This window comes from Papio anubis, chromosome 6, assembly GCF_008728515.1.
Source record: "Papio anubis isolate 15944 chromosome 6, Panubis1.0, whole genome shotgun sequence".
NCBI classification, from domain to species: Eukaryota; Metazoa; Chordata; class Mammalia; order Primates; family Cercopithecidae; genus Papio; species Papio anubis.
In genome coordinates this window covers 1,321,044-1,329,592 of record NC_044981.1, presented here as the reverse complement: position 1 = coordinate 1,329,592, position 8,549 = coordinate 1,321,044, and the positions used below count along the sequence as shown (strand labels likewise).

The window sequence follows — 8,549 nt, the reverse complement described above, 5'->3', positions numbered from 1 at the left end:
TTACTTAAAATAATAATGATTTATTTGCCTACAATTCTGCAATATGACACCAGCTCAGCTGAGACTCAGGTAGTACCTCTGCTGTCTCACCTGAGGTCACTGATGAAGTACAGTCATCTGAAAGCTTGACTGGGGCCGGGTGATGCAAAAAAGCCTCACCTACATAGCTGGCACCTCAGACGGGACGGCTGGAACAGCTTGGGTCTGTTCTTCTTGGCTGATCGTCTCTCTCCATGAGATCTCTTTGGCAGAGTCCTCGAACTTCGTCTTCTTTTTTTTTTTTTTTTAGATGAAGTATCGGTCTTTTGCCCAGGCTGGAGTACAGTGGCATGATCCTGGCTCACTGCAGCCTCCACCTCTTGGGTTCAAGTGATTCTCCTGCCTCAGCCTCCCTAGTAGCTGGGATTACAGGCATGTGCCACTGCGCCCAGCTAAGTTTTGTATTTTTAGTAGAGACGGGGTTTCACCATGTTGGCCAGGCTGGTCTCAAACTCCTGACCTCAAGCGATCTGCCCACCTCAGCCTCCCAAAGTGCTGGGATTACAGGAGTGAGCCACTGCGCCCGGCCCTTGAACTTCTTAATATAATAGCTCAGGACTTCAAGACAGCAAGCATGGAGGCTGCAGTGCCTCTTAAGGTCTAGGCTGTAGCACTCTCACCTGTCATTGCTGCTGCATTCTGTTGGTCACAATGAGTCATAATGCTGTAATCCCAGCAGGGGAAAATAGGTTCCACCTCTTGATGGGAGAAGTGTATGGGCACTCAGAGACAGCAGGAACTTTTGGCTACTGTCTTTGCAGATGATCCACCACAATTCCCAACCGGAGAGACTTTGTTTCGTATGGTAAGTGCCACATTGTAAGACGTGGGAACAGAGTAAATGCTCAAAAAATAGTAATTGGCTGATTATAGAGGTGCCTCCTCAAGGTGAGAATAGCACAAAACAGGAAGGTGACACTGGTGACGTTGAGAGTTAAACTTCACAATTTTTTCAAGAACTTTGTGCCAAGTCTGATGATGTTAAGGCCAACTCTACCAGTCATGATGAACTCTTTTACTGGAGCACAGGCTCTAACCAGTGCTTTTAGTCCAATTTATTAGAATAAAAATAGATTAAAACAAAATCTCACTTCTCCTTTTGTAAAAAAAAAAATCTGCTTCCCATGTCAGACAGCTCCAGGTCATTCTGTTTCACCCACCATCAAGTTCTGTCACTTCCACCTACCAGATAGCCCTCAAATCTGTCTGTTCCTCTATCTGCATTCCTCATCCTCTTACCTCTGACCTACCTCACTCATCTTCCAGCCTCCAGGCATATGCTTCTCTTCCACATCACTACCAGTGTCATTTTTCTAAAATGCTCATCCTACAGGACACTCTTATGCCCAGAGGATGGAGTTTCCATTGCTTAGAAGAGTGCCCAAAGGCTTTTGGGATTTAGCCCTGCCTACGTCTCTGGCCACTTGAATTATTGCTCTCCACTTGAATTATTTACCCCAGGCATGCATGTTAACTTATAGTGCTTGACATTTTCCTTGAATATGCTTTTCTATTTTAAGTCTCTGTACCTTTGCACATACTGTCCCTTGGGCCTGGAATACCCCTCCCCAACCTCTAACATCCACCTGATGAAAACTCCTGTTAATGCACACATCAACTTTTCAAAGCCTTGTCACACACGAATCCATGCAATTATGTAAAACGATTTAAACATAACATTTCTGAGCAGTTTCAGCCTCTGCATTAGTATTTAATGGTGTCACACAGAGTCACAGACATTGTTGATTCCTGCACAAAAGCTGGTCCTCCTTTCAATCCTTGCTAAAAGACTGTGCTTCGGGGGATGTAGGTCCCAGCTCAATGGGAAAAATCATCATTGACCCAAACCATGATTTAGACATGACCATGTGATGCAGCTCTGGCCAGTGTAGGGTGAGTAGAGTAGAAACCTGTGGAGGGATTTCCAGGAAACCCTTCTTCACCCTTAAAAAGATGTAAAAGAGAAAAAAATGACTTTTTTCTTTCTGCTGGATATTGTCCAGTTCACATATGATAAACCCCAACTTGCTAAGAACATGAAGATGACAGAATTGAAAGTTGAAAGGAAATTGGGTCCTTAATAACATCCCTGAGTTGCAGAATTAAACATCTCTGAAATTGACCTAGATGTTGACTTTTGATGTGAGACAAAACAAGTTTCTTTATTGTTTATGTCATTTTAATTTGGATTTCTTATTGACATGTTGGCCCAAATTGAGTCACATGCTCTTGTCTGAACTGTTAACCTAAGGATGGGAATGTTGATTAATTTATTCTGAGCTACACTCTCCATCCCTGGCATCTATTATATATTTTATAATATAGTATTTTAGATTATTTTTAGATTATTAGTTTCTCATTATTTGTGGATTTTGTATTTATAAATTTACCCACTGGCTAAAATTTATTTGTAACCCCAAAATCAATACTTTCAGCACTTTCATGGTCTTTTGTGGATGTGTGCATGTGCAGAGTAATGTAAAAATGGAGTCTCTCAGCACACAGGTACCTAGCTGAGGCAGAACAAAGCAATTCTCTGCCTCCTTATACCATTAGTGTCCGTCTTGCTATCTATCTGGTGCCGTGTTTTTTACATTTTTGTGCTTTTGTTGGTAATGTTGCTGTTTAAAATGGCCTCCAAGCATCGTGCTGAGTGCTAGCTAGCGTTTCTGAGAACACAAAGTCTGTGGTTTTCTCAGGGAGGGAATACGTGTGTGACAGAAGCATTTTTCAGGTATGAGCTATGGTGCTATTGGCTGTGAGTTCGATGTTAATGAATCGACAATATATACTAAATAGCGTATCCTGAAACAGAAACATATATAAGACAAGGTGATGTACTGATCAGTTGGTGAAAATGTTGTGGCCAAGAGCTTGTAGGAACCTACCCCTGCAGTTCTCTTTGGAGCAATGCTTCTGTATTTGCTAATTCAGTCTTTGCAGTGACTTTATAAGACGTAACAACCACTAATAATGAGAAGCAATCAACTACATAAGATGTATAAGCTAATGGGGAAGAAATACAAACCATCATGTTAATGTGATGGAAACTCACCTGGGAACATTCTGGAAGACTTCAATAGAGGAACGATCCCTCAGCTGAGTCTGGGAAGATGGGCTCACTAGGGGCTCAGAAGATGGGTGAGTAGGAGAGATGGGAGCATGTGACGTTTCTCAGAGTTGCCAGAAGATTGGCATCAGGTCAGGGAATGCAGAGGGAGGCTGGGAAGGTGGGCTGCCGTGATGGTTCCAAAGCTCTTCTGTATCAAAGAATGTGGGTGATTTTTCGATAAAGCCACTCCTCAGCACTCTCATGCCCTAGCCATGTGGATAGGCCCCTGTGGCTGTGTTTGTACCAGGCTGTGACCCTCCTGATTAAGGTCACATAGCTGGGCAGTGCTCCATAGCTCCAGAGCTGGGCTATGACAGTATGATTACTCTCCTAAGAATTTGGAATTGAAACTGGAGTCACTAAGCAGACTTACTTAGAGCTTGAACTGGGAGGACACAAATTTTGGGAACCAAGTAGAAGCTGTCTTTTGCCCTCTGCATTGAGAAGCACAGAAAAATGGCCAGAGAGAGAAAGAGAGAGACAGACAGACACACAGAGAGAGTCAGAGAAAGACTGAGACATGATTAGGGACTGAATTTTGTTTCACTCAAATTCACATGTGGAAGCCTTCATCGCCAATGTGTCTGTATGTGGAGATAGGGTCTTTAAAGAGAGAATTAAAGTTAAATCCAGTCATAAGGATGGGGCCTTGACCCAGCAGAGCTGTGTGTCTAAAGGAAGAGAGATACTGGCCGGGTGAGGTGGCTCACACCTGTAATCCCAGGACTTTGGGAGGCTGAGGCAGGAGGATTGCTTGAGTCCAGAAGTTTGAGACCAGCCTGGGCAATGTGGTGAAATCCCATCTCTACAAAAAATACAAAAAATCAGCCTGGTGTGGTGGTTCCTGCCTGTGGTCCCAGCTACTTGGGAGGCTGAGGTGGGAGGATCACCTGAGCCCAGGAGGCAGAGGTTGCAGTGAGCTGAGATTGCACCATGGCACTCCAGCCTGGTGACAGAGTGAGACCTTGTTTCAAAAAAAAAAAAAAAAAAAAAAGGGACATACCAGTGATGGCCGTGGCATATGAGGACACAGCAAGGAGGTGGCCATCTGTAAGCCAAGGAGGGAGGCCTCAGAGAATCCACCCCTGCCAGCACCTTGATCTTGGACTTCCAGCCTCCAGGACTATGAAGAATATAAGCCCCCTAGCATGTGGTATTTTGTTATGGCAGCCCTGGCAAACTAGTACAGAGACAGAGAGAGAGAGACTGACTGGGCCACAGAGAAATAAAGAGAAACACAGACAAAAATATGGGATGCCAGAGATTGGTGTGGAGAGCTGACTGCCCTGTTTGTAGAGGATTTCCATTTCCTGCTTCTCATCCCTTTTGGGGCTTCACTGTACTTCTTGTCCTTGGGTTCTGCAGGGCTCCCTCTGTATCCTTGTGGTAGCCCATATATTTCTGAAGCTACTTCTAATGAGTTTGTTACATCCAAGACAAAGGCAGAGGCACATGTAGGAGGTAATGATTCCAGCTTTCGGCAGGCTGAGTTTGCAGTACCAGGTGGAGCTGCCCAGTAAGCAGCTCAAGACCAGAATTCAAGGCAGAGGAGAGAGCCTACTAGAACCTCCCTGGGCCCAGCCCCATGAAGAAAAGGACCACTGTATCCTGACCCTAGCCCTAGAACACAGAAGGCGTTCGAAAGTCATTTATTAAATGAATGCGTGAAGATGGATTTGCTACATAGTAATAGACATTGCTTTTCACATTTGAAGGTTTTGTGAGACCTCGGTGATTCCTGTGTGGAGCAGCAGCTCTCTTCTTAAAGCCCTGATAATGGAGGAACAGAAGGCACAAGGGATTGGGCTTATCATGTACAGACTTCAGAAAAGTCCCTGGAAGATTCTTTTTGATTTTCTTGCAAATTCCTTTCACAAAATCCCCAACATTAGCTAATTTTCTTCTGATTTTTTTTTTGTCTTTCCTCAAAATGGAACAGGATAACCCATTGTAGCTCAAAGTCTCTTTTAAGCATTTGATCCTTAAACTTCAATAAACGTACACTCGGAACTATTGGAATTTATATATATATTTTTAGAATTAACATTGGTTAATGACAACCTCAGCTCAGGAATGAAGCTCATTTGAATTGTTTTTTAGGCTGCTCAGTGCATTTCTGAGACTTACCTGCTTTCTGGGTAATTTTTCTTTGGGCCTAAATACCTAAAATGTAACTTAAAAAACAAATTGGGAGACATGCACTTACCTATAAATTTAGTTGGGGGCAGAGGTTTGAGGTGACTTTATAGACCTCCAACTACACCGAGAGAAAAGCTGAGGAAGATTAAAGAGACCAAATTCCAGAAGTAACTGATTTGGAAAAGACTCAATGAAAGATTGAAGGCCCTAGTGGTTGTTCTGGGGCTTAAGAAACATAAGTGCTTTTGGCCACTTTACTTGCTTTGAAAACCACACAAAATAGTTTTTCCATTTTACTTGGGGTTTGGAACCTCTATGTTCAAAATAACTTCAAACAGATGTGTTTGATGTCAAACACTCTCCCAGAAGACCACGCCTGCTTCTCTGCAGGGGAAAGTGACACGTAACCCCTGGAAAACAGAGCCTCTTATGCGATAGTGCCATTCATCTTCTTTCTCTCCAGACTGGGAAACAGTCAAGCCCAAGTCAAGTTAGCCACAATTGGCTCTGAAAACATAGGCTGAGTTTCATAAAAACTGAAATACAAACTTGAATGTGGTCATTCAAAGACTAAGAGTTTGAGGGAAGAAGGCAGGAGAGGAAGGGAAAGGGCAGAATATTTGAGGGAGAAGACCTGCTTGAAAGGCTCTGGATTCTGTCTGGTGGTGGTGGTGCTAACGGTTATGATGTTGGTGGTGGTGGTGGTGGTGGTTGTGGTGAAGGTAGTATTGTGGTGGTGATTATCACAGTTTGTGTCGTTGGTGGTGGTGGTGTTGGTGTTAAAGGTTGTGATGTTGGTGGTGGTGGTGGTGGTGCTAACGGTTATGTTTGTCTCATTCCAAGGGGCTAAGTGTAACTAATATATGGATACACATCACCACTACCTCCACCTGCACCATTGTGACTATCACCACCACAATACTACCTTCACCACAACCACCACCACCACCACCACCAACATCATAACCGTTAGCACCACCACCACCACCACCAACACCACTACAACCATCACCATTGCCCATCACCATCACCATCACTGCTATCACCACCACCATCACCATCCCTACCACCACTATGACAACACTATCATCACCATCATCCCTACCACCAAAATGCTACCTTCACCACCTCCACCATCATCATAACTATTAGCACCATCATCACCACTACCATTACCACCACCATCACCATCACTATCATCACCACTACCACCACAATACCATCACCACCACCACATCACAATACATCATTGCTATCACCACCACCATTACCATTACCACCATTGTTACAGTCACCACCATCACCACCACTGTCACCACCACCACCACCACAATCATCACCAACATCACCACTACCATCACCTCCATCACCACCACTATGACAACACTATCATCACCATCATCACTATCACCACCCCTACCATTACCACCACCACTACCATCATCACCACCACTACAATACTACCTTCACCACCAACAACATCATAACCGTTACCACCATCATCACCACCACTACCATCACCTCCATCACCACCACCACTATCATCACTATCACCACCACTACCACCACAACAATAACCATCAACACCACCACATCACAATACCACCACCATCATCACTATCACCACCACCACCATCACCAGCACCACCACCACCATCACCACCATCAGCACCATGACCAAAACACTACTCTCAATGTTTGAAGCAGAAACCTCAGGTTAAAAGCAAGGACAAAAAGTTTGCATGTAGAAGTCAGCCCACCCAGGCTTTATATTTACTAAATCTGCTTAAGAGGATTAAAATCCTAATTTAACAGCCATCTGGTACAAAATTCCACCAATTCATTACCTCTCTTATGTCAAGGATTATACATCAAAGTCAGGTCGTGTTTCGCATCTTACCCCACGATTCAGCCAAACGCTTCTTGAGGAATTTAATTTATTTCAAGACTACATCTCATTGATGTTCCTTGCATTCTTACCTAACTATGTTCTTTGTATTTACTTTGGCTGATGCATCATCACATAGTTAGATGAAAGGAAATAGCTGTATTTTCCACGTTGCTAACGCTAAGGGGAGCACTTAATCTTCACAGTGTTTTGCGGAGAAATCCAACTTCAAGATACATGCCAGAAAACACATGGATTCTTTGTGCTGAAATTTTCAGGGATTGTGACTAATGTCCAGGGCAGAGCACACTTACTGAATAGAAATCACATAGCAGAATTAGCCTTGTTTCAACATGTGAAAATGAGCATTTGGTGCGATTTTCAGAGTTCTTTGTACTCTTTGAGAAGTGTGTTTCCTTTTCCTCTTGGACACTATGATAATAGGAATAATAATTAGTTAAGTGCACAGTTTATCAATTACCTTCTTGATACAGGTATTTGGCCAGGCAATTTAAGATTCATAAGCTCATTTAGTTCTCCAAGAAAACTCCAAGGTAAGTGAGCACTTTGCACAGTGCCTGACACACAGAAGAAGCTGGACAAATATGAGCTATGATTACAACTATTCTAATGCTCCAGTGGGGAAAATTATATTACATGCTCCTGGTCCCACAGCGATGGGTGTAAGGGGCAGAATGCAAGTCTGGTTCGATGTGACTCTGAAACCCAGCTTTCCAACTTACCAGGAATTCTCCCCTATGACAACGCACACACCTAGACTATGGGTTATCAAAGACTAGTATGGATCCACTCCATCCTCAGACCCCTTTAAGACCACTGGGTGAGAGGACATTCTGTAGCTTTGGAACAAAACTAAGTTAGATCGAAGGGAGTGGACCTGGAATCTTGGGTAAGCCCAAGCAGCACTGCGATCTGCCTGGAGCCAACTCTAGGGAAAGTAAACAGCTGGCAATGTTATTTGAAGCAAACCCGTCCCTGTAACCTGCACACAGGGATGCATGTGCACACGTACACACACACATACACATGCACACAGGCATATACCCATCCCCATATCTCCAAGTGTTGTCTTTCTTTCCTCCTCAGCCTCCCAAGGCCTGTTCACGATTCTGACTAATAGTAGAATTGGGAGGTAGAAAGTCCCCATTTCCAGTGGGAAGACTTTGGAGCAGCCCAGAGTGGGTGCTGATGGCCCGCAGCTGAGCGGGAGTTGATGCGTTCACGTGAAGGGTGGCCTCTCCTCTAAAAGTCTGGTGGAGACGCCCTTCTCAGGATATCACTGCTGACTCAAAGGATCTTGATATACTTCACAGAGTCTTGAATATCTAGCCAACTAACTTCTAGATTGTT

General features: G+C 43.9%; 1 long non-coding RNA gene across 1 annotated transcript in view; it reads left to right on the top strand.

Annotated features, from left to right (window-relative positions):
* The first annotated feature begins 478 nt into the window (after nucleotides 1-478).
* The window catches only part of LOC108585337, a 31,666-nt gene continuing 23,595 nt past the window's right edge, over nucleotides 479-8,549 (top strand). Inside the window, exon 1 of the long non-coding RNA XR_004184161.1 lies at nucleotides 479-844. This is a non-coding gene — a long non-coding RNA (uncharacterized LOC108585337). The remainder of the gene's footprint in view (nucleotides 845-8,549) is intronic.